The sequence below is a fragment of the Hylobates moloch genome, unplaced genomic scaffold (genome assembly GCF_009828535.3).
Source record: "Hylobates moloch isolate HMO894 unplaced genomic scaffold, HMol_V3 SCAFFOLD_10, whole genome shotgun sequence".
NCBI classification, from domain to species: Eukaryota; Metazoa; Chordata; class Mammalia; order Primates; family Hylobatidae; genus Hylobates; species Hylobates moloch.
This window is the reverse complement of record NW_026652285.1, coordinates 70782636-70806481: the sequence shown is the minus strand read 5'-3', so window position 1 is coordinate 70806481 and position 23846 is coordinate 70782636. Positions and strand designations below refer to the sequence as shown.

Below are 23846 nucleotides of genomic sequence, written 5' to 3'. Positions count from 1 at the left end.
GCTGGAGGCCTTAGCACCATCTCCCCTGAACCACGCCTTGCTCACTGCCAAAAACCCACCTTGGAGCCCTGCCCTTCAACCAGTCTTGCCACTCATTGCTTAGGGCTTAGGGCTCAGCCCACCCAGATGGGTTATAGCTGGGAGGGGTTAGCTGCTCTGTTATGTGGAAAAATCACCCAATGAAATGTCAGGAGACCATTCCCACTCCTCCCCCACGTTCACTTGAAATATGGGCATGCTTTGGATTTCATAGATGGAAGGGAAAGGGCATTCGAGGTGCAAGAAACTCCGGGGAGGTGAGGAGCAAAGGCACAGAAGTGGGAAAAGATAAATTCTGCTTGGGAAATGCCAGCTGCAAGATGACTGTGATGTAGGGCACCTGAGGTGGGTGATGGAGGGGCTGGAAGAGGGGAGTGGGGGCAGAATTCAGGCTGTCTGGGATGCCAGTCTGTAAGAGATGGAACAATGGTTTTATAAGAAATGATTCTATGTCAATTGCAGAGATTCTCCACTGATGCATGTTTTTGTACTTTTTTTTAATATCACAACATCGTTTATTATGTGAACTTTTTACAATACAAACAAAAAATACAGAAATGCAATATATGAATACAGCTAAATGCAGAATGGTGACTTTTTTCTCTTCAAGAGGCCGTGATTCCCATTTCTAGTAAAATTAAGAGACTGCATATAGGTAGAAACAGGTTGGTCATTAGCTTCACAATTTTGCCTAGAAATGATCTATAAATGCATTTTTCCCCCTGCTACTTACCATAAAGGGTAAAAAGGAGTTAAAGAAAGTTTCCTTGTTGGTTCCTACCATATGAAAGATGCATATTCTATTTCAGCAAGACCAATATGTGGACACTATCTAAATTAAATGTTATTACAAAAATGAAGTAGTAATGAGATTCTGGCTAAGGAGGGCACTAAATGAGAATAATATACATTTAAAGAATCCAAAATGAACAAACAAAAAGAAATTGTTATAAAAAAGCTCTAGGTGCACTGTAAGCATATAGGGTTTTTTTTTCCATGTGTATTTTTAAACAATGGAAGTGTCAAAACATAGGGTCAACTGTGTTAGACTAAATTACATTATTGTATATGCTGCATTGAATGGAACCTTTGTATTATAATTATCATAGAGAAGCATAGTTTGCATCATATTATGGCCTTTTATCCTCAATGAAAACCTTCCAGAGTCCTTTTATTTTGGAATATCCTGTAAACAATCAAACCGTCAGAACATGATTGTACAACAGTAAAATGTTCTCTTGCATTCAACTGAAGATAATCAGTTTAATAAAAAAGAAAAAGAAAAAGTAGGAAAAGTAGATCTGTTACTTTCTAAGTACACAACACCCTAGACAATTGAAGGCATTTTAATCTCCAAGAACAACAACAAAAATAATGTTTGTCATGTTGTTAAATCCATCATTATAGATAAAACTGGTGCAAATTGGTCAAACAGATCCAACAAACACTGATGTCCAAGCTGGCATATTGGCAACTAATATGTAACTGGTGGTCAACAGAGAGTTTAAAAGATCTTCCTTTCTTCTTATTCTTTTCCAAGGTTCTCGAGTTCTGTTGTTCTAAAATACGTTGTTGAGATTCCCAGTTTGCTTTCTCATCCTCTGATGACGTTTTTCCTCTAATTGTTTATGCTATGCTTCCAAATTCTTTTTCATTTGCTCATGGTGTCGCTGGAGCTCAGCTTCAGAGTTCTTCAGTTTTGAACTTTTTCTTTGACCTTCATCTCAAACACCTGCTCCATCTCCAGCTCCATCTTCTTCATTTTAGCTACATGCTCCCTTCTTTCTTCTTCCATTTGTGCCGGAGGCTCTTAGTCAGCTGCCCTTTATTCTTGTTGTTATCAATTCCATTATAAGTCACAGCTGCCAGTTTTCTGCTTCTGTAGTTCTCATAGTGGACATTATTAGTAACATCTTTCAAGTCCTGCATGTGTGTTCTTATCAACATATTTCTTAGAATTGTAAACACTGTGTTCACCATTTTCAACTTCAGCAATACCCCAAGGATACTGCCTTCCTCCGATCATTTTGCCATTAACTTCAATGGTAATATTACTACCTACCACAGCAACAGGTAAATGGTCCTTTATCTTTTTACCAAGTTTATTTTCTTCTTTATTATCTGTTTCTAGAAATTCATATATTTTAATTTTATGTTCTTGGATTTCTTTCATTATCTGTTTTTTAAACTGTTAGCATTCCTCTGGTGTGAGTGTGTCTGCTGTGGCAATAACTGAGATGATACTGTTTCGTGTAAATGCTTCATAAACTCAATATTCAATGGTTTAAGTCCATGTCCTGAAGGAGCAATGAAGTATAAACACTCTGCACCCTGTTATCAGGCATCTGATATCTGTTCACGTGCGATTCTGCATTTAGGTAGTCCTCAAATTTACTATCAATGTAGTCGATTGTAAGGCTGCCAGCAATTACTATTATCCACTGCATCTCCAAATCCTGGGCTATCATCTATTGTGAACAGCAAATGAACACCACCTTCTTTGATTAACACTTTGGATTGTTCCACCCACTACCATAGCGTGAATTCAAAACCAGATCTCTTAACTGATTTTCTGTATACTTGGTTTGGGAGATTGGCAAATCCCACATAGCCTTCAAGGGTCTTCTGTTGAGCTACCGAGCGACACGGGGCGAGCAGCGGTTTGGATGCCGGCGGAGCCGCGGGCAAGCAGGAAGAAGATGAGTCTTAAGTCTGAATGCCGAGGAATTCATGTGGATCAATCGGACCTCCCATGGTGCTGCTGTTGATGCTTCTCTCCTCAGCAGCAGCGGCTCTCGCACTGTTTGTACTTTTTTTAAAAAAAAGGAAAGTGATCATAAAAAAATGATAATAGGCCGGGCACAGTGGCTCATGCCTGTAATCCCAGCACTTTGGGGGGCCAAGGCGGGCGGATCACCTGAGGTCAGGAGTTTGAGACCAGCCTGACCAACATGGAGAAACCCTGTCTCTACTAAAAATACAAAATTGGCCGGGCGTGTTGGCACATGCCTGAAATCCCAGCTACTCGGGAGGCTGAGGCAGAAGAATTGCTTGAACCTGGGAGGCAGAGGTTGTGGTGAGCCAAGATTGCACCATTGCAGTCCAGCCTGGGCAACAGAGTGAGACTCCATCTCAAAAAATAATAATAATAATAGACACCACAGTGCTTCTGATGTGCGAGGCATTATTCCAAGCAGTTTGTATGTATTTACCCTTTAAATCCTCACATGAGATGGGACTATAAACTAGTTCAACCATTGTGGAAGACAGTGTGGCGATTCCTCAGGGATCTAGAACTAGAAATACCATTTGACCCGGCCATCCCATTACTGGGTATATACTCAAAGGATTATAAATCATGCTGCTATAAAGACACATGCACACGTATGTTTATTGTGGCACTATTCACAATAACAAAGACTTGGAACCAACCCAAATGTCCATCAATGATAGACTGGATTAAGAAAATGTGGCACATATACACTGTGGAATACTATGCAGCCATAAAAAAGGATGAGTTCATGTCCTTGGTAGGGACATGGATGAAGCTGGAAGCTATCATTCTCAGCAAACTATCGCAAGGACAAAAAACCAAACACCACATGTTCTCACTTAGGTGGGAACTGAACAATGAGAACGCTTGGACACAGGAAGGGGAACATCACACACCGGGGCCTGTCGTGGGGTGGAGGGAGTGGGGAGGGATAGCATTAGGAGATATATCTAATGCAAATGTGACAAGTTAACGGGTGCAGCACACCAACATGTCACATGTATACATATGTAACAAACCTGCACATTTTGCACATGTACCCTAGAACTTAAAGTATAATAAAAAAAAATCCTCACATGAACTCGAGGAGAACAGTTCCATTATCCCGAATTACAGGTGAAGAAATGGGATGCTACGAGGTTAAGTGATGTGCTGCGGTCTCATAGCTAGTCTGCTTATGTCACGCGGTTTGAAGCCTCAGTTAAAGAAAGATGTGAAGGTGGCAGGTATCCTAGAGGCACTCCTTGCCATAGCCCCAAATGGCAGCAGCAGTCTCTAGACCCTTAGAAGATCCATTAAGAAAAGGAAGCAGGCCCCTGAGGAATCACGGTGATTGCCGACCTCAAGCTGGGCTTGTGGGTTTCCCCATCACGTTCATGTGGGCATCACAGCAGCTCTGTAAGGCAGGTGAGAGTCCATAGCCCGAGATGCGGATGCAAGCTTAGCCTCAGGGTGGCAAGTGGCCCACTACAGATCTGCAGTACCATCCTGAGGAATGGCAGCTTGTACCAAGGCCACCTTGCTCCACCCTTTCTGAAAATCCCTGTGTTCATGCTGAGAGCTATGTTCCCCTTGTTGTCTCCAAGCTCTGGGGCTCACAGTACCTGAGACTGGCAGGGCAGGTGCAGTTGGAAACCTGACCTGGGGATAGCTGCTCCACTGTTGCACTGCATATCCCTGTGGAGGCCTCAACAGAAGGAGAGGGGCATTGCTGCCGTGGTTTCGTCTCATGGGCACGCCCTGACTTGTTCTGTTATGCCTTTTTGCCTTGCCATGTACATATCTTGTCTCCTGGCTGATGGCAGCTTTCATGTCATTAGGGGTGATGTGGCTGGGAGACCAGGAGGGCAGGGACCACGTCAGCCTTGGCTCTTGGTCTTTAGCTCTGGTGTGGTGAATGGCATATCGTGGGGGCTCAGTCATTATTTACTGGATCAGGGAAAGAATGCTTGAGTCCTGGGAGTTGAGGGGTCTAGACTGGAGTGCCAGCCCCACAAAAAACTAGTTGTGAGTCCTCAGGAAAGCCACTTAATCTCTCCGAGCCTCAGTTTGCCATTTGTAAAGTGGGTGTGATAATGTTTGTTTTGAGTGTTACAGATGACTGTCAAGGGGAAAATGTGTGACATATCTTTGTAACGTAGAAAGGGCCTTATATAAGATCTTTCTCACCAGCTTTATGATTATTATGATTACCATTGTTGTCTCTGTTAGTATGAGCATCCAGCCAGCATTAAAAACAAATGCATATGTAAGGAACAATCTTCCAGTGAGTGTTCCAATTTATGCAGGTGTTGGTCAATCAGTAAGCAATTTCTGAGGCCCTACTCTGCCCAACCTTCTACATGTTGTGGGTGGAAGGGAAAAGCATGACAACACAATCTTCTGGAACAAAAGCAAACATTAGGAGCCCAAAGGGTGGCTGGCGGCCATTTTAGGAAGGGTGAGGGCAGTGTTGGAGCAGAGACCAAGACGGTGAGAACTTCGGCGAACCTGCAGTCTGTGACTCCATAGAGCTGCATGGATGTCCTGTCCTGCAGAAACTGTTGCTCAATAAAGCCGATGAAATGGATGTGTGTGGGAGGTTGGGTGGGGGAATAAGCAAAGCTCCTTGGCAGGAAAATGAGCTGGCATCTCAAACTTCAGGGTGTACCCGGATCATCAAGGATGTGTATTAAAAATGGAGCAGCCCTAGAGATTCCAATTTGGTAGGTCTGGAATAGCGCTTGGGAAGCGGCATTTTAACAAGCCCCCAGGTGGTTCTGATGCAGTGGTCTGCACATTTGAAAAGCACCACCCTGTGCCCGGGCGGGTCTCCAAGCCTCAGCTTCCAGCTGTCAAAACCCAGCCAAATAGAGCTACTTAAAAATGCACAGAACACAATGAGAGAGCACACATCTGAATTCTAGGTGATATTTTCAGATGGAACGGGACGTTATTTTTGTCCATGTTGGTAGGAAGGTTCTTGGGGTTTAGTGAACCAGAGCGGAGTCTATTGCTCCATGCTGCTCTAATTATGGTCCCTGAAGCTCTCAGTGGGAAGTAAGAACCAGAATATTCTTTCTGAAGATCCTGTGTGCTACCCTGGAAGGTCTGTTTTGCAAAATTAATCAGCTTTGGGCCAGTTTCTTATCTTGAACCGTTTGAGATTTCTGAGCTGCAGTTGCAGAAAGCATGCTTAGGGAAAATCACATCTTCGTGTCTTTGTTTCTAGTGCACTGGTGGAGCCTCACTTGTGTGCCAGGCCTAGGGTGGGAGGCAAAAATCAGAGAGGTGATCCTTGCCCTTGAGGGAGGACAAAAAAAGCAAACGTAGAGCTGGAGCATGAAGGAGAATAAAAGAAGTGTTGTTGGAAGGCTCAGTAAGGATCTTGAGAGAATAATATCAACCAAGGGGAAACTGGATAAGAAATCAATTTCAAAATTTCCAGGATGAAACTGCTCCCTAAAAAGTAATTAGCGATATTAAATTCCTCCTCTCTCTAGCATGAATGAACCTTGGCCATCGAGGTAACACCGTGGAAAAGTTCCAGACCAAATCCTTTGCCTGAGAATGTCCACCCAGATCTTAGTTGTAGCAGGGCAATGAGGAAGTTGCTGGAAGAGTGATTTCCGGCCTTCGGGGATCTTGTTTATCTTTCTGAAACAGGGAATACCATGGCAAGTGAAATGAGGTGCTCTGTAGGAGACAGGGCAGAGAGAGTGGGAGTATTTATCAACATGAAACCCATTTCTCTCTTAGTCCAAATTTGCTGAGCATTCAGTCTTCTTAGCAACAACAAGAATACCAGCAGTAGTCCCTTGGGGTGGCCAAGTCCTCGTGTTTCCAGAACCTGTGTTTTCCTGTGTCTGCCGGCCTTCCCTACAGCTCGAAGGAATCACTACACTTTATAGACAGGATTGGAAGGCCCAGAGAAGCAAAGTGACTTGCCTAAGCCCACACAGCTGAACCCAGGCCATGTCTGCTTCTCACTGTAGCATACTGGACTCTCCACTACAGACTATGGCCCCATGTTGTGGAATCCAGTGAATGTTTGGGTGTTTCAGGGAAGACTGTGGCAGGTACGAGGTAGTTTGCTAAAAAAAAAAAGAAACTGAGCATCTCCGTGAGAACTTCCGCTCTCTTTCCTCCAGTTTCTCCTCTCCCACCGAATCAATTAACAATTTCAAATTGTTCCCTAGTGTTTGGGCAGGTTTGTTTTAGGATTATTATGATCATCGTTATTGCAGGGTGTGCTTCCTGAGCGATATTAGAATGAGGAGTTGTAGGCCGGGTGCAGTGGCTTGCGCCTGTAATCCCAGCACTTTGGGAGGTCAAGGAGGGAGGACAATTTGAGCTCAGGGGTTCAAGACCAGCCTAAGCAATGTAATGAGACCTTTACTCTACCAATTTTTTTTTTTTTTTTTTTTTTTTTTTTGAGATTGAATCTAGCTCTGTCTCCCAGGCTGGAGTGCAGTGGTGCGATCTTGGCTCACTGCAACCTCTGCCTCCCGGGTTCAAGCGATTCTCCTGCCTCGGTACCCCATCGGCCAGATGGTCTCATATTTTATCAGAAACCGGCCTCCAAATGTGATGGCAAGGTGGTCTCAAACTGACCCCTTGGTGGTGCAAGCCTGTGGTCCCAGCTACTCAGGAGGCTGAGGAGGGAGGATTGCTTGAGCCCTGGAGGTTGAGGCTGCAGTGAGCTGTCATCACACCACTGCACTGTGGCCTGTTCGACAGAGCAAGACTCTGTCTCAAAAAAATAATAATGAAAAAAGAGCTGTTCGAGTAAAATCTTTCTAAAACCAACTCAGCAACACAGCTAAGGGCCTTCCCTGTGGTCACGTTGTTTGTGCTGTACTTGACTTTGACAATCGCAGGCAGCTGGGGCTTGACATCCACTACCCCACACTTGCATCTCCGGGCTCAGCCTGGCAGTGCCCACCTGAAAGTCACTCACAGCTTCCAGTGGGAGATGGGAACAAACCAGAAAACATTCACAATGACCAGCCCTTGGCCCATACTGGCCTTAACAGAGCTTCAAGAGACCATGGTGCCCTGAGGAAAATAAGGATAAGTTTTTAACAGAGTTAACTTTGTTGTTTTAAAGAACACCCTTCACTTTGAGACGGTGCCCTTCCTTCCGTCCTCCTCCTCCCTTCTTATGTCCTTTAAAAAATTAAATTGTGGTGATAGCAGACATTAGGATTTGTTTATTGATTTATTTATTTCATTTATTATTTTCTTTTCTTAAGAGACAGGGTCTTGCTTCATCCTCCAGGTTGGAGTGCAGTGGCATCTTCACAGCTTACTGCAGGCTCCAACTTGTAAGCTCGAGTGATCCTCCCCTTAGCCTCCCAAGTAGCTGGGACTACAGATGTGCACCACCATGCGTGGCTAATTTCAAATTTTTCTGTAGAGATGAGGTCTCGCTGTGTTGCCCAGGCTGGTCCCAAACTCCTGGCCTCAAATGATCCTCCCTCTTTGGCCTCCCAAAGTGTTGGGATTGCAGGTGTGAACCACTGCACCCAGCCCTTGTTTTGTTTTTTAATGTCCTTACTTGAGAAAATAAAATTTGACAATCTACATTGGTATTCTGATACGTTTGTGTGTTTTATGACAGTCTGAGCAGCACTGTTATTGTTGTAGAAGTTTGTATGAGGTCAGTGGGGCACAGGGTGGAAGCGGTCAGTCCTGTTTACTGGGATCAGGGAAGATTTGGAGCAGAAAGTGACATGTGAGCTGAGCCTTGGAAAGCACAGTAATAGGGTGCTCACCGGGGGACCAGAGGGCCATGAAAGCCTTTTGATCAGTGAGGGACATGATAAGCTTTTCATTTTAGGGAGATCACTCTGGAGGGAGGTGACCAGCAGAGGGGAGGTAGCAGGCCTGGAAGCAGAGTCACCTGCCACAGTGAGGCCAGACGCAAGCATGTGGCGGTGTGGTGCAGAGGCTGGCACAGTTCTGTGGATACTCAGCAAGTAGAACGTACAGGACTTGAGACTGGCTAGGTGGGAGGGGCCATGCAACGATGGAGTCTTGGACAGCTCCCAGTTTTCTGCCTTGGGGAACCTGCAGAGGTGAACGTTGATACTAACATGAATGCAAATAACAATAGTCATGGTGACAGCTGATGTTCACTGAGCCCTTCTTTGTACTGGGCACTTGCTGAGCACCATGCCTATCCAGAAGGCTTATGCAGAGAAAGCAGGTATCTCAGAGTCAGAATCTAGAGCCCCTCTCTCACCTAGTCACATCTGTATTCTGCCTTCTGGGACACTGACCACATTTTAGGGGAAGATGGCAAGTCCAGGTTTGGACCTGTGGGTCACCCAGGTGGAGATGTGTGGTCTGGAGCTTCAGGGAGGTGGAGGTTGGGATTTGGGGTCATCAGCCTACAGATGATGGTTGATGCTATTGGAGCGGGGAGGTTAGCTAGAAATACTCCCTGGGAAGAAGTGCTTTACCCAGCAGAGAAGGAGGAGCTGCTCCATCTCTGTAGCCCCGACGCCTGTCATCTTAGCTGTGATTTGGGCCTCTGGTTGTATATTTCCTGCAGATGTGCCTGGAATCATTGAAATGAGAAAAGGGGAGATTTGGGGGGCTGCACAGCCCTTCCTTGTTCTTCTTATTTTTTCTTGAGCTTTTTATGATGGATGATTTCAGATGTATGCCTCAGTAGAAAGAGTAGGATAAGCTGCCTCCATGAGCCCATCCCCCAGCTTCAGCAATTAGCCAGCGCGTGCCTGCCCCTTTCTTAATTGACTCTTTGCATTCCCACCCTCTGCATCCAGGCAGTTTCTATTAATACTTTGGAGCTCCTGCTCTGCCCATTTCTCCTACTGCCTGCTTTAGCCAGACCGGGCTGGTCAGTCCTCAGACTGCCTTGTACCCACCCCCATCTCTCCCTGGCATTCCTGCCTCACCTTCTAATTCAGACACTGTCCTGTCACCCTCTTCTCAACTTGGGCAAAGCCTCCTGGTGCCATGTGGGGTGGGGTCCCCAGGTCTGTTTTGTGTCCTGAGTTTACACCTAAGCCTCCTTGGGCAGGTCACTGTATACCTGTATGCCCCGCTCAGAGCCTGTTAGCACCACTGCATACTGTGTCTGAGGGGCCTGGGGCCACATGCTCTGTAGGACAGAGGTGGCCCCCTCAGCCTGGGATTGAAGGTCATGTGTAATTCAACCTCCATCAGGTCAGGAGAAAACACTGGCCCCTCACCCTGTGTTGAAACTTTAAGATTACTGTTGTTTCTTGAGAGGTTTTGTTTTGTTTTCTCTGTTCATTTGCTAAACAGGCCTAGTGTGTCCATTGCAGGTCCTAGGTTGAGAGGACCCAAGGTGATGGAGTGAGGCCCAGCCACTATGGCAAGGCCCTCAGGGGGCTGCTCTAGTCTCCTGGTGTTCATTATTCTGCTTGGCTACAGACCCCTCCATTCCAACAAAATTTGCTAGAAGCCCACATATAAAATCTCCAGAAGGGAACCCTTCTGGTTAAATGGTAGTGGGGACTCACAGCCCTGTGCAGTAGGGTCATGCCACGTCAGGCTTTCTTCAAGAGGCCTCCTGAGGAACTGAGTTTGAAACCCCTAGGTTGGAGTCCTCACCTTCAAGGCCACCAAAGATCCCACCCAGGAATGAGGCCTTCTCTGCCATTCCCCACAGATGCAGCAGCTGGGGGTGCCCGTCTTGTCTCCTGGTCAGCCTGAGCTCAGTGCCAGGCCCAAGAAAGATGGCACAGGCATGGTTCTTGCCTTCAGGTAGGTCCACTCCAGGGGGATAAGGAGGTGGGGGACAGGGGGCCCATTTTTGTCTACAAGAGGCTCGTTAATAAAAGACAGAGTGAAAACCATATAGAGGACATGTGGTATACTGTGATGAAACAGGGAGAATTCTGCCCATCCCACGTGGCCTGTGGGCGGGCTCGGAGGCTGGGTTGCTGTGTGATGCCACCTCCCAGGTAGCCGGGTTCATGCTCGCTGGATGAGCTTTTAGGTCCAAGCGTCTGCCAGCCACGTGGAAGCCCATTTCAGACGCTTGATCTGCTGTGTGTGCGCCCCTGGCTGGGTGCTGCTGTGACAGCTGAAGACGAAAGTCCCACTCCACCCGCCCCAAGTTAGATCTGTCGTACAGACACTGGTTATGCACGTTTGGGGATTTTTTCTTCTTCTTCCCTATGTGAAGTTTTAGTTTTTCAGTAAACAGTAATTAAAACAAATGTACACAGAGACAACAATGCCGCATTTTAATTTATTTATTTCAGCTGACTGCACCCACCAGCCTCCTAGCGAAATTCCTTTGTTTTCTTCTTTATGCACGATATTAACAATAGATCTCCCTGTGTAGTTTTGTGTTCATCCTGTTTCTAGAGAGTGTGGAGGATGCAGTGGGTGTGGCGTACGCATTTCATACTTTCTACCTGTAGAGTAGGTGATGCACTTCCTGAACTATGGAAAATGAAGACGCTCCTGTCCTTCCTTTTCAAAAGCCTCCTCCTCCAAGATGTCTCTCTGGCCTCCTCAGTTCTAGTCACTGGCCTCTTCTAAGAAAGAAATTTTTCAGGTGGATGTTGTCATTGAATGAGCCTAGCTTAGGGCACAGCTCTTAGAACTTGCTTATAAGTAGGCTGGGCGCAGTGGCTCACACCTGTAATCTCAGCACTTTGGGAGGCCAAGGCATGTGGATTGCCTGAGCTCAGGAGTTCAAGACCAGCCTGGGCAACATGGTGAAACCCCATCTCTATTAAAAATACAAAAAATTAGCCAGAGGTGGTGGTGCATGCCTGTAATCTCAGCTACTTGGAGGGCTGAGGCAGTAGAGTTGGCTTGAACCCGGGAGGCAGAGGTTACAGTGAGCCGAGATTGCACCACTGCACTCCAGCCTGGGAGACAGAGTGAGACTCTGTCTCCAAAAAAAATGAAAATAAATAAAATAAAAAGAACTTACTTAAAAGTGAATACTCTCTTCCTTGCTCTTCCCAATCATCTACACTTCCCCTCCCCAGCATTTTTTCTTATTTCTTAGTGCATTGCTGGAAGTTTCCTTACCTGTGCCCTCGCCCCAGGTGGCTCTGGGGATTCTGGGAAGGCAGTGATGCTTGCTGCCACTTCATCCTTGAGCCCCCCAACCACCAAGATTCATGAGGTTGGGGGTGAGTGCACAGACAGGCTGGCCCCAAGCCCAGCTTCCCTCCTGCTGTCTGTGTGTCCTGGAGTTGGTTATGTAAAGTCTTTGAGCTTCTGTTTCCAACTCTGTAAAATGGGGGTTGCTGTGGACATGCAGCTTCATGAGATGATGCTTGTGAAGTGTGCAGGGTTTTCCCTGCCGCATAGCAAGCTTCAGGAGTCAAGTGCCATTATTATTATTTCTGGCTGCTGTTATTGCCACCCTAGCGGGCACTCAGCCCACGCATGTTGTCCCTGGCATGTTGTTTGTGATCGCAAAGTTCCCAGCATAAGAATAAAATTCTGTGTGCTCTGTTGTGCAGGAGAATACACACATTCTTTGCCATCTATTTTAGAGCAACATGTATGGAATCTTAGTGGGGTGGCCTGAATCCTAGGCTGACAGGGGTGGGGGCCTGCAGATCTCAGATAAGCTGTACCACTTGGGTTCACAATGCAGCGCTTGGCCCAGACAACCATTGGGATCCCTTGTTGACCTAATATTTCCTAAAATATGAGCATCTGGAGACTGAGCACAGCATAGGGATGGGCCTTATCAGCTCCTGCTGGGGAAGGCCAGTCAGCCCTGGGGTTTCATGCAAAGCTTTGAGGTGGTCGCCTGGCCTCCCTCTGTGCTTGCCTAAGGCTTGCAGGCTTTGGGGAGGGGAGCTGCCAATTCCCATGCATATTGGGAATAGGGATGCCAGTGGGAGGTCTCACCTGCTGCCTGCTCTAGCTGTTAAGGGGAAGGGGTCTTGCAGAATCTGTGACTCTGCCCCTCCAACCACAGAGGCAGCTGGTGAATGGAGGCTGTGTTTTGCAGAACGCAAGCGTAAGGATGGAAACAGCCCTGGGCGGCAGGGTCTAAAAGCCTGGTTGTCATGTCAACAGATTGGCCCAAAATAGTGAGAAATAGCAAGGGGCAGGTCCCCATATGGTCCTGTCGTGACCACATCGCCTGCTCCTTCCATGGCAGGGCTGGGCTGGGCCAGGTTGTTATAGGAATAAAACGGGGAGGGGGGCTTTGAGGATATGCCCCTACCATTTCCTCAGGAGGGACCAGACAGGGCAGGTGTGGTCCTGGTCCTTCATAGCTGTATAAATGTGAAACCCGAGAAGGGAACCTATAAGCCAGAGCCCCCACCCCAAAGGCTGTGCTGTGACTGCCTTTATTTCCCCCATTGGGAAAATTCAGCAAACAGGTAGGAGCACTCAGTGTGTGCAGGTGCAGGGGTCCTGAGGCAGTACATGGAACAGCTAACATCTCCCAAGTGTTCACCAGTGCCAGCACTCTTTCCAGCCCTTTGAATGAATGAATTCATCTGACCTTCACCATAACTGCATAATGTAAACACTATTATCATCCTCGTTTATGGGGGAGGAAACTGAAGCTAAAAGTCTGCCCAAGGTCCTTCAGCTAGTAAGTGGGATATTTGAAGTCAGACACGTGGCTCCAGAGCCGGACCCTTGATCATTAAGCTACAGAGATGTGGGAGACAGACAGGGGCTCCATGGGCCTTCCCCAACAGAGGGTCCTGGCTCAGCCCGTGGAAGGCGCATCTCACCTGGCAAAGACCTCCAGAAGAAAGCAAGATGCGTGGACTTGGCCAGGCAAAGGGGATGGGACACAGGTGTCATGGCAGAAGCCATATACCCTCTTAAGGGTTTGGGGACCTGTGGTTGGGGAAAGAGGACTTAGGGTTGGGGGAGGAGACCCAGATCGGCTCAGCTCCATTGCTGTGTACTCTGGGCAACCTCCTTCTCTTGTGCAACTCGTTTCCTTATAAATACAACCTCCAGCCTCCTGTCCATCCAGGAATTGGCCCTCTAGATATAGGACCATTTTGTGCTTTTGCATATCATTATTTAGTTCCATTTTGATTTCTCTTTAGTTTTTTTTTTTTTTTTTGTAAAGTATCATTTGGAAAATGCTTTCCTGACCTGGCAGAGAACAAAGGCGTGGATTCTGTCTCCCTACGAAGCTCAAAGAATAGGGAGGAATGGGCTGGCCATGGTGGCTCATGCCTGTAGTCCCAGCACTTTGAGAGGCTGAGGTGAGCAGATGGCTTGAACTGAGGAGTTCCGAGACCAGCCTGGACAACATGGGGAAACCCTGTCTCTACTAAAAATTACAAAAAAGTAGCTGGGTGTGGTGGTGCACGCCTATAGTCCCAGCTACTCGAGAGGCTGAGGTGGGAGGATCGCTGGAGCCCTGGGTGGTCGAGGCTGCAGTGAGCTAAGATGGTGCCACTGCACTCCAGCCTGGGTGACAGAGTGAGACTCTGTTGCAGGAAAAACAACAACAACAAAAGAATGGGGGGAATGGATTTCTCCCCCATTTTACAGATGAGAAAACTGAGTTTCAGAGAGGCCTGGAGACTTGTCCTAAGTGAAGTATTACCTTCCTGATTGTTTTTTTAATTGTGACAAAATATGCACAAAATAAATTGACAATTTTAATCATTTTTTAAATATACAGCTCAGCAGCATTAAGTACATTTACATTGTTGTACGACCATCACCACTATCCATTCCCAGAACTTTTTGATCATCCCAAACTGAAACTTCATACTCATTAAACACTAGTTCCCTAGTCCCTTCTCCCCCACCCCTGGCAACCACAGTTCTCCTTCCTGTCTCCATGAACTTGACTACCTTAGGTACCTCATATAGGTGGAATCATACAGTGTTTGTCCTTCTGTGTCTGCCTTATTTATTTTCCTGCTAGTTTTTATTTAATTGTAAGAAAAACTGGGTTCAAATAGTTTTCAAGTTTCAGGAAGGGTTTGTTAAACCTAATAAGAAAACCGAGTAACAATTTCACAGCAAGGTTGCTGCTATTCAGAGAAAAAAATAATACTTTTTTTCTGCATGAAAGTGAATGAACCCCAAAAAGCCCTTCTGTCTGCAGGATTTGGGAAGGTAATGTTTTCTTTGCCTTTGGATCTGAGAAAGGGCCCAGGAGTCTGTGACAGGTGTTTATGGAGCAAAGTTCTGGGGAGGGGACAGTGGGGGGCCACATGTAGCCTTACTTTTCCCTGTGTCTGAGCAGGGAATGCCTCGTGGTTGGAACCTGGGCACCCTGCTCACTGTGGGCCACCCTCCTTCACCCTGTCCATTTGGCTGACTTCTCCTTATGCATCAAGACTCAGCGCAAGCACCAAGCACCCCGCCCCTGCAGGAAGGCTTCCCTGATTCCTGGCACTGCATTTGGTGGCCGGCTCTAGGCCCCACACTCTCTGCTGCCCCTTTCATCGTATGCTCTCCCATCTGCTGCAGTCTAAATGTTTCCTTCCCCCCAAGAGTCATATGTTGAAATCCTAGCCCCCAAACTGATGGTATTAGGAGGTAGGGCCTTTGGGAAGTGGGGTGATTAGGTCACGAGGGTGGAGCCCTCATGAGTGGATTCTGCCTTATAAAAGAGGTGCAAAGGAGCTTGTTCTCCCCTCCCGCCATGTGAGAACACAGCCAGAAGGCACTGTCCATAAACCAGGAAACCAGCCTTCACTAAACACCAAATCTGCTGGCGCCTTTATCTCAAACTTTCCGGCCTCCAGAATGGTGGGAAATAAATTTCTGTTGTTTCTAATCTGCCCATTTTGTGATAGAAGCCCAAGCAGACTAAGACACCATCCTCTGCGGTGACTGTGCCCTCTCTCATCCCTGCTGGCACGTGAGCTCCCTGAGAACCGGGCTCTGACCTCTTTCCTCCTGTTTGCCGAGTGCCTGGCAGATCTCAGCCTGAAAGAGATCCTCAGCAAATGCCTAGCACATCAAACTGAATAAATTCAGCATTCAGGGCTAGCAAAGGGCTCAAGCTTCTGCCCCATGCAGCTCCCTTGAGTGCCATGGTTAGGCCTTCCCAGCATTACTTCCCTGTTATACGAAAGGAGGACCCGGCTTGTGAGCTCCCCTATCAGATGTGGACTTTGACTTTCACCTCTGGGGATGGGCTGCCCTGTGCAGGTCTGCACCTCCCTCTGGCCTTCCAAAGGCTGCTGCTCTTCAAATTTTGCCAGCCACCTGGTCGAGAGGTCCTGCCGAGGGGCTTCCCCAGAGGCGGTTATGCTCCTAAATGCACTGGTCCCAAACTGCTGCCTCAAGAGCCACAGGAACCTTCCCTGGGCCCCACCCCTCCAGCAAATTCCTCTCCCGGAGCCCCTCCCTCCCCCTCCCCTCCCAGCACTTGGTGGTATCTGTTTGCTCGTCTGTCTGTCTAGCAAGGTTCCAAGCTGAAACCCCTTTGCCCCCTTTCCTAGGCAGGGAGAGGCCTCACATTCTTCCGTGAATCCAGGGGCAGCACCAGGCGTCACCCCCTGCGCAGGCAGTGTGGTGATGGGCTTGGGGACCCCTCAGCAGGCTCTCAGCCATGGGGTGGGAGGCGGGCCAGAATTGAGTCCTGGGGCTAGACACTGGGAAGGTGCATTAGGACTTCAAATGTGGAGGAGCTGGGACCTGGGAGCAGGATGTTGAGATGGGAACACAGCTATGCCCAAGGCTGCTTGTGCAGCCTGGACCCCAGAACCCCCTTACAACCTCCAAGTGTGGGCAACACTGTGCCTGTGGGATCAGACCTGAGATGTTGGGGTATTGGGGAAATCGCCTCTGGGAAGGGCCTCTGAAAACAGGTGTCTGCAGCAGCTTGTGATGCAGAGAGGCGGAAGGACTTCTGCCAGGCTTGGAGAATTGGAGCCCTTGAGTAGAGTCCCTGGTCACAGTGATGTGTGACAGCAGCCCAGCCCTCATCTGTCAGGTGGGGGAGTGACCACCATGTCCCCAGCTGGAGGACAAGCGAGGCACATAGTTAACTCCAGCTGAGTTGCTGCAGATGGAGGGCGGGCACCTGAGGAATGAGTGTGGCCATGGTGACGGGGTGAGGACCCACCCTACAGCCCCCCTTCATCTCTGAGCAGGCGCCCAGTGGGTGTTTGCACATAGGGGAGCTGTCGGGATACCTCCGGGCCGTGTGCTAGGAAGGACTGTCAGATTCGGGGACATGGCTCCCATGGGAAAGTCGGTAGCGTGGGCAGCTGGCCAGTGCCTCATCAGCCTTGTGCCCAGTGCTGGACTCAGCGGTGTCCCCTGGGCCCAGGCTTCTCTACCTCAGGGGGTCCTGGTGGCCCAGACTCACACAGCCCCTGAAGGAAGCTAGGACTCCCATCTCTCCCAGAGGCTACTGTTCCTCTTGTTCTGATCTGACCCCTTCCCCCTGCTCCTGCCATTGCCCCTGGACCACTGCACTGGTCTCTCACCCCTCCCCACGCCCTGCCCTTCCTCACTTGAATAACACCCTTCAAATGGCTGCCAGAGTTGTCTTCCCTGTCCTCAGCTCTGGCGATGTCATGATCAGATCGAAGCACTCTTGAGAAGCTCCAGGGTTTAATGGGTGTGGAGCTTTTCTGTTTGGGATGATGAAAGCATTCTGGAAATAGACAGTGGTGATGGTTACACAACATGGTGAGTGCACTTAATGCCGCTGAATTGTACACTTAAAAATAATTAGAATGGCCAGGCATGGTGGCTCACGCCTGTAATCCCAGAGCTTTAGGAGACCTAGGTGGGAGGATCAATTGAGGCCAAGGAGGTCAAAGCTGCAGTGAGCCGTGATTGTACCACTGCACTCCAGCCTGGGCAACAGAGTGAGACCCTGTCTTCAAAAGAGAAAAAATAAATAACTAAAATAAAGTGGTAAAACAAAACAAAGGGAAACTCCCTATGGACTGAAGAATAAGGGGCAACCTCCTTAAGCTGGCACTGGCTGGCTCAGGGCCTACCAGAGGCTGCCCCAACCTCCTTTTCCAGTCTCACCCCTCACATCTCCCATTCACCCTTTTAGTGCTCCAAGCTGGAGAGTTACTGGACCTGCTGTTCTAAGACATATCCTCACTTTCCCTGGCTCTGCCTTTCCTTGTGGATTCTCAGTATTAGAATCTATTCCTTCACTTGGTGAAATAATCATTTCTACAACACTCTCCTGATGACTTATCACTGCTTTCCAAGGCCTTTTACACTGTCTCTGGCCAGCTCTAAAGAGATGGCCTTATTCCTAAGAGCATAAGGTTTGGAGTATGATAGCCTGGGTTTGAGTGCAGGCTTCATGGCTTACCAGTCATGTAATCTTGAACTTGTCAGTTAAGCTCCCTGAACCTGTCTTTCCTCCTCTGTTAAATGAATGCTAATAACAGTATCTAACCCATGGAGTCATTGCAAATATTAAATATAAATAGTGGGCTAATGCTTATAAAGAATTTAGCTTATTTCCTAGCACATAGGTCAATATTAAATAAATGTTAGCTGGATATGTATAAATTGAACCAAAATCTGGCCTTGAGAACAGACAAAAACACAGACTGGTAGGCTGGAAGGAATCTGAGAGATCATCTGTGGCAGTCATAGTAGGCTCCCTGGTATCTGGTTCTCTCCTCACTTAGTAAGTTGCACTTTGTGTCCCTTATACTTGGGTGGGGCCATGCCTGTCTCATGGGCCATATCCAGTCAATGAGGTCAATTTAATTGCTGGCTGAGCCTCTCCAGAGTTTTCATTTTCCTTCCCCATTAGCAACTGGCTGCATTCAAGATGGCGGTTGTTCCATTAGCCTGGGCTCCTAGGTGTCTGGGATGTGTCAAGCGCCCCCCTTGCTTGAGAGAGGAATCAACTTTTCCTGGGGTGACCCATTGACGTTTAGGGGTTGTTTATTGCCGAAGTATAGCCTGCTTTGCTTTGTGAACTCTGGTGAATGACAAATCTGCTAACTCAACATTTTTGTTTTTTAAGTGAAGCACAGATGAGGTGGGGTCACACAGTGAGGCAGTGGCAGGTCTGGAGCTCATATCCTATGCCTGACATAGCTGGTTTATGCTTTCTTCGATCTCTTTCCTCACCAGTCTCTCCCATCATTGACCTCCCATGAAGGAGACTACTGAGATGGACTCATTTGAACGAGTCTTGTTGATATCATGAATTGATCAAACCCACACCTCACAGGCCTTTAGCTAATGAATTCCCCAGTGGACACACGTCTTTCCTAGGGGTGCTAGGCCAAGTTGCTTGCCAAGCCATCCACCAGCACTTCACGCCTGGACCAATGCACCCATCTCTCCCCAGCCTCCTTCCTCCCCATTGGGTCTTCCTCCTCTGCCCCAGCTGCCAGAGGCATCTGTGTAAAGCAAGCGCCTCTTCCCTCTCGGCACTCCCCTGGTGAAAGTGCTGCAGTGACTTCCTACTGCCTGAAGGAAAGAAAACCACACCTACCTGTGTTCAATGTTCCCGACGCACTGGCTCAAGCCAGTCCGACCCCACCCATCCGTTCTCCATCCTGTGCTCCTGCTAGTGAACACGATGGACCTTTTCTCCAAGGTGCCCTGCAACTTCCTATTTCCAAGCCTTCACTCTTGCTGGTAACTCAGCCTGGTGTGCCCTCCCACCACCTCAGTCTCTTGTTCCTCTCACAAGGCTCAGCTCAAATGCCGCCTCCTCCAAGAAGTCTTGGCAGAATATCTCAGTGTGATTTGAATATTCCTTCCTTTTTTGCGTGACTTTTGTCTCTGCCATTGCTCCCACTTCTATCCTGCCCTGTGTTATGGCTTTTTGTTTGAATCTTCTCTTCCCTCCTGAATGGAAAGCTCCCTGATGGCCAAGACTGTATGTCACCTTTTATGTGTCTTCAGCATCTACCATGGGACCTGATTCTTCATCACCCATGGGGCGTTTATGGGATGAATGAATATTCTGTAACTCCAGGTCCAACCCTCCATTACACCATTTACTACATGTTGCTAAATTATTTCCATGTATCTCACCCACTCCAGATTATAAATCCCATGAGAGCAAGGACCCAGTCTTACCCATCTCATCTTCCCCTACCTAGCTCAGGAGCCCAGCCAATGTTGAACCAATGTGCCCCACAAATGTGGAATGGAAAGGAGTGGCGATGGCTTGGTGGCACACGTAGTTGGAATTTGGTATCTCTTAAGAGGGCGATCCAGCCCCCACCCCCGGAGAAGGGCTGCCAGCGTGATAGTTGCACAAACCTGCAGAAAAGAGCACCCCTCTCCTGATCGGCAGCCCGAGTACGCTTTGTGTTTGTGACCCTGACTTTTAAAAATGTCACACCTGCATATGTGGGGAGGCTTACTGACAACTAATTAGGAAATGCAGTTTGTATCTCCCAGTCTTTGAGAAACATTTTGTAAATTGGGTAATTGGCTTTAACAGTGCAGAGGAGAGATGTGTGCTATGGCTCTATCATCCTCAAATAACACAGTCTGCAGCCGGCCAAGAATTCAGAGTGACAGCTTCAGGGAGAATACAGAAATGCCAGTTTTTCTCAGTGTTCAGGATGGACAGCCTGGCTCTCTGGAGACTTTTAGAAGCAGATGGTCTGTCCATCACCCCGGGGAAGGGGTGTGAAAAACTCAAGATGGCTGGAGTTAATAAGCTGTTTGGGACAGAGCTATGGATATGACTACTTTTATTTCAGGCTCTACCCACCAGCAGTGATTGTACCTGCCAGGCAGCAGTAATTTAGTCCAGCTAGGATGTATTAAACACCTGTTTGGGGCCAAACTCTTTGATAGGCAAAGGGGGACAGAGGGGAATAAGACAACCTAGTTCAGCAGGGCATGATGGCTCATGCCTGTAATCCTAGCACTTTGGAAGGCCAAGGTGGGAGGATTGCTTGATACCAGGAGTTCAAGTCCAGGAGTTCAAGACCAGTTTAGGCAACATAGTGAGACATGTCTCTACAAAAAATTAAAAAATTAGTGTGGTGGTGGTGGTGTGCACCTGTGGTCCCAGGTGCTCAGGAGGCTGAGGTGGGAGGATCACTTGAGCCCAGGAGGTTGAGGCTGCTGTGAGCCATGATGGCACCACTGCACTCCAGCTTCAGTGACAGAGGGAGATCCTGTCTTTAAAAAAAAAAAAAAAAAAAAAGACAGCCAAGCTCAGCACACCTTAGTTATATCTAGCTATATCCCTGAAATTCTGGTTTGACATAAGTGTCTTGAATGATAGGAGAACACTTTTTAAAATGTAAGGCATACATACTTTGTACCCTTTCCCATAATCTTTTCTTGTCTCTCTCAACTGTCTTTACCCTTCTTTAATAGTTCCTCAGGTGTGCTGATTTTTTATGTTTCAAAATGCTTACAGCAGGCATTTAAGGATGTTTGTTAGATGATGCGGCCTCTCTGTAGTGACTACACCTCTGTAGCCCAGAAGTTTCATGCATCAAAGTTATTTCTTGCTTATGTCATTGTCAAGTGCAGCTTGAAGGGGTGCGTTGGTTGGTGTTCTGGGAAGCAGATGCTCAGAGTTAGGGGGGCCCTGGGGAAATTCCTTTGAAAGGATATGAAGAGAGATGGGCAGGGTGAGCCTTCAGACTGTGCGGTGGGTCTGACATCAGTAAAGGGCGTGGGGAAGGAAAGAGGCTCGGGTAGGAAGAGTCCCTGGCAGCAGCACTGCTCTAAGAAATTCCAGCTGGACCAGTGGGCTCAGAGATCACCTGTAGTCAAGTCTTACACTGGCCAGAAATGAGGAGCCCTTGTTCCTCTGCCATGCTCAGTCCATGGTTGGTGGGGTCTGGGAAGAGGGTGGCCTCCTCTGAGGCATACCCAAAGACACCACACCTGGAGGCTGTCAGCTCGTGAGGCTGCCCTCCTTGGGATGGTTTCTCTCGTGACGTGGTGGTGTCCCCTTCCAGGCTTGCCATAGGGATTTGGGATCTGGGGGGTTTCTTCCTGTTTCAGGTCCTTGCGTTTTTTCCCCACTCACACTATGGATGGAAAAGAGCACAGAATGCCCATGGAATGGTTTTACAGGCCAACCTGGGCGTGGCACACATCGTCTTTGGTCATATTCCATTGCCCGAAACTCGGTGGTCACACCTAATTGTCGGGGGCGGGCTGGGAAATGTAGTCTTAACCCTGTGCCCAAGAAGAACAGAACATGGATATGATGGAGCGTGGACTCTGGAACCTGACTCCACGGGTCTGACTCCCAACTCTGCCCCTCACTCACTGTGTGCAACTTGGGGCAAATTACTCACCTCTCTGATCCTCAGTTTTTTCATCTATTAAGATGTGGATAATAATGGGACGTGGTTCATAGAGTTGTTGGGAGGATTAAGTGAGTTAGTGTATATACAGCAATTAGAATAGTGCCTGGTACAGGTAAATGCTATATAAGGGCTCACTGTGTTGTTATTGTTACTATTCTTGTTTCTAAATTTAACACTTCAGTAAATGTTTATTGGGTACCTGCTCTGTTCAAAGAATTTTTATAGGTCACATGAACTTACTGTTCCCTGGACAGTTCCTAGTACTTAGTAGGTGATTGAAAATGTTTCAGTGAATTAGTTGCAATGGCAAAACAATATAGTGTATATTTAATTCAGTTGGATATGGTGCTGGGCTAATTTTGAACATGATTTAGCAGTGATAAATGTTAAAGTCTGTTCTTAGGTTCAGAAAATCACCCACAGATGAACAGAAAGAGGGAAACTTCAGTGATTGAGAAAGCATCCTGGGTGTGGAAAGCTTACCAGTTTAAAAATGACTTTCTATCTTTATAAAAGTAATCTGTATTTTTTTTATTTAAGTAAAAGAAGAACGTAACAAAAAACCACTGAAATCTCATAACCTTTAACATTCGATGATTCTCATTCCAGACATCTCTCTATGCATATATTATAAAGAAATAATTTTATAAAATGAGATCATTATTACATCCTACTTTAGATCGTTGTTGAATTTTATTTATTTGCATATAACAGAAGAAATTGAGGAAAAGTAAAATAGAAGGAATTGCTCACCATTAAACAATTTTGCCTTTGCTACAGAAAATATTTGTTTCCAAAATGTCTCTCCAGGGGTAATAAAAGATTATGAAAAGCAGTGAGGTTGAAATCCTGGCTTTTAAACTACAGTTTTCAATTTTAGATGGTACCGATTAAAGCCCTTCTATGGAAGAAGAGGAAATTGACAATCTTACAACTTCTCTTCCCTCCTCTGCCTCCTGCATTTTGTGTTCCATTATGATCTTCACATTGCCAGTTGTTTCGTGTTAAATGGGTCTGGCTCTCACTATCACTCCTTTTTTGCCACAAGTCCTCCTCCATTCCTGAGATCTATATTTTTGATTCATCTTTTGGTCGGCTGGATTTTATCAAGTAGGTTTTTTCTCCGCTGGGTACCAAGGAAGGATTGTCAGTGTTTTGCTACCCAAGATTATAGGTGCTGATTTAGTAGTTTTTACTGACAGCAAGCTCTGTTTGATGTAGGAGCTCAATAGAAGGTGTGCAGACTGAAGCCGCATTAACAGAAGTCAATACTCAGAATGCGGGAGGTGATCGTTTCATTCAGCTTGGCATTGTGGCTGGGAGTGCTCTGAACAAATCAATAAGGAAAAGACAACCCAGTAGAAAAATGAGCAAAGTCACCAGTCCAAAAGAGGAAACACAGGCTATAAGCATATGAAAAGATGGCTTAACCTCTTTAGTAATCAGGAACATACAAATTGAAATGTGATATCAAATACCCACAAGACTGGCAAAAATTAAAACTGGCAAGGATATGGAGCAGTGAGATCTCTAAAACACTGCTGGTGGGAGTGTAAATGGATCGAACCACTTAGAGAACATGCAGCAAACGCTATGATTCAACAATTCAATTTCCAGATTTGTACCCTAGAGAAACTTCATATGTGTGCAAGGAGGCACGTATGCAAATATTCAACCATTTTGCTTACAGCAGCAACCAAACAAAATGCTGGAAACAGCCCAAGGGTCCATTGGCAGAGGAATGAACAAACAAATGGTGGCATATTCACACAATGGCATACTACACAGCTATGAAAATGAATGAACCACAGCTATATTCAGTGGCAAAAATC

The 23846-nt window shown here is 47.1% G+C and overlaps 1 protein-coding gene and 1 pseudogene across 1 annotated transcript in view; one reads left to right on the top strand and one right to left on the bottom strand.

The window, feature by feature from the left end:
* Positions 1 to 23846, top strand: part of GABBR2 (gamma-aminobutyric acid type B receptor subunit 2) — a 426725-nt gene that overhangs the window by 104382 nt on the left and 298497 nt on the right. The window lies entirely within an intron of this gene.
* LOC116814097 (septin-7-like) lies at positions 1259 to 2889 on the bottom strand (annotated as a pseudogene).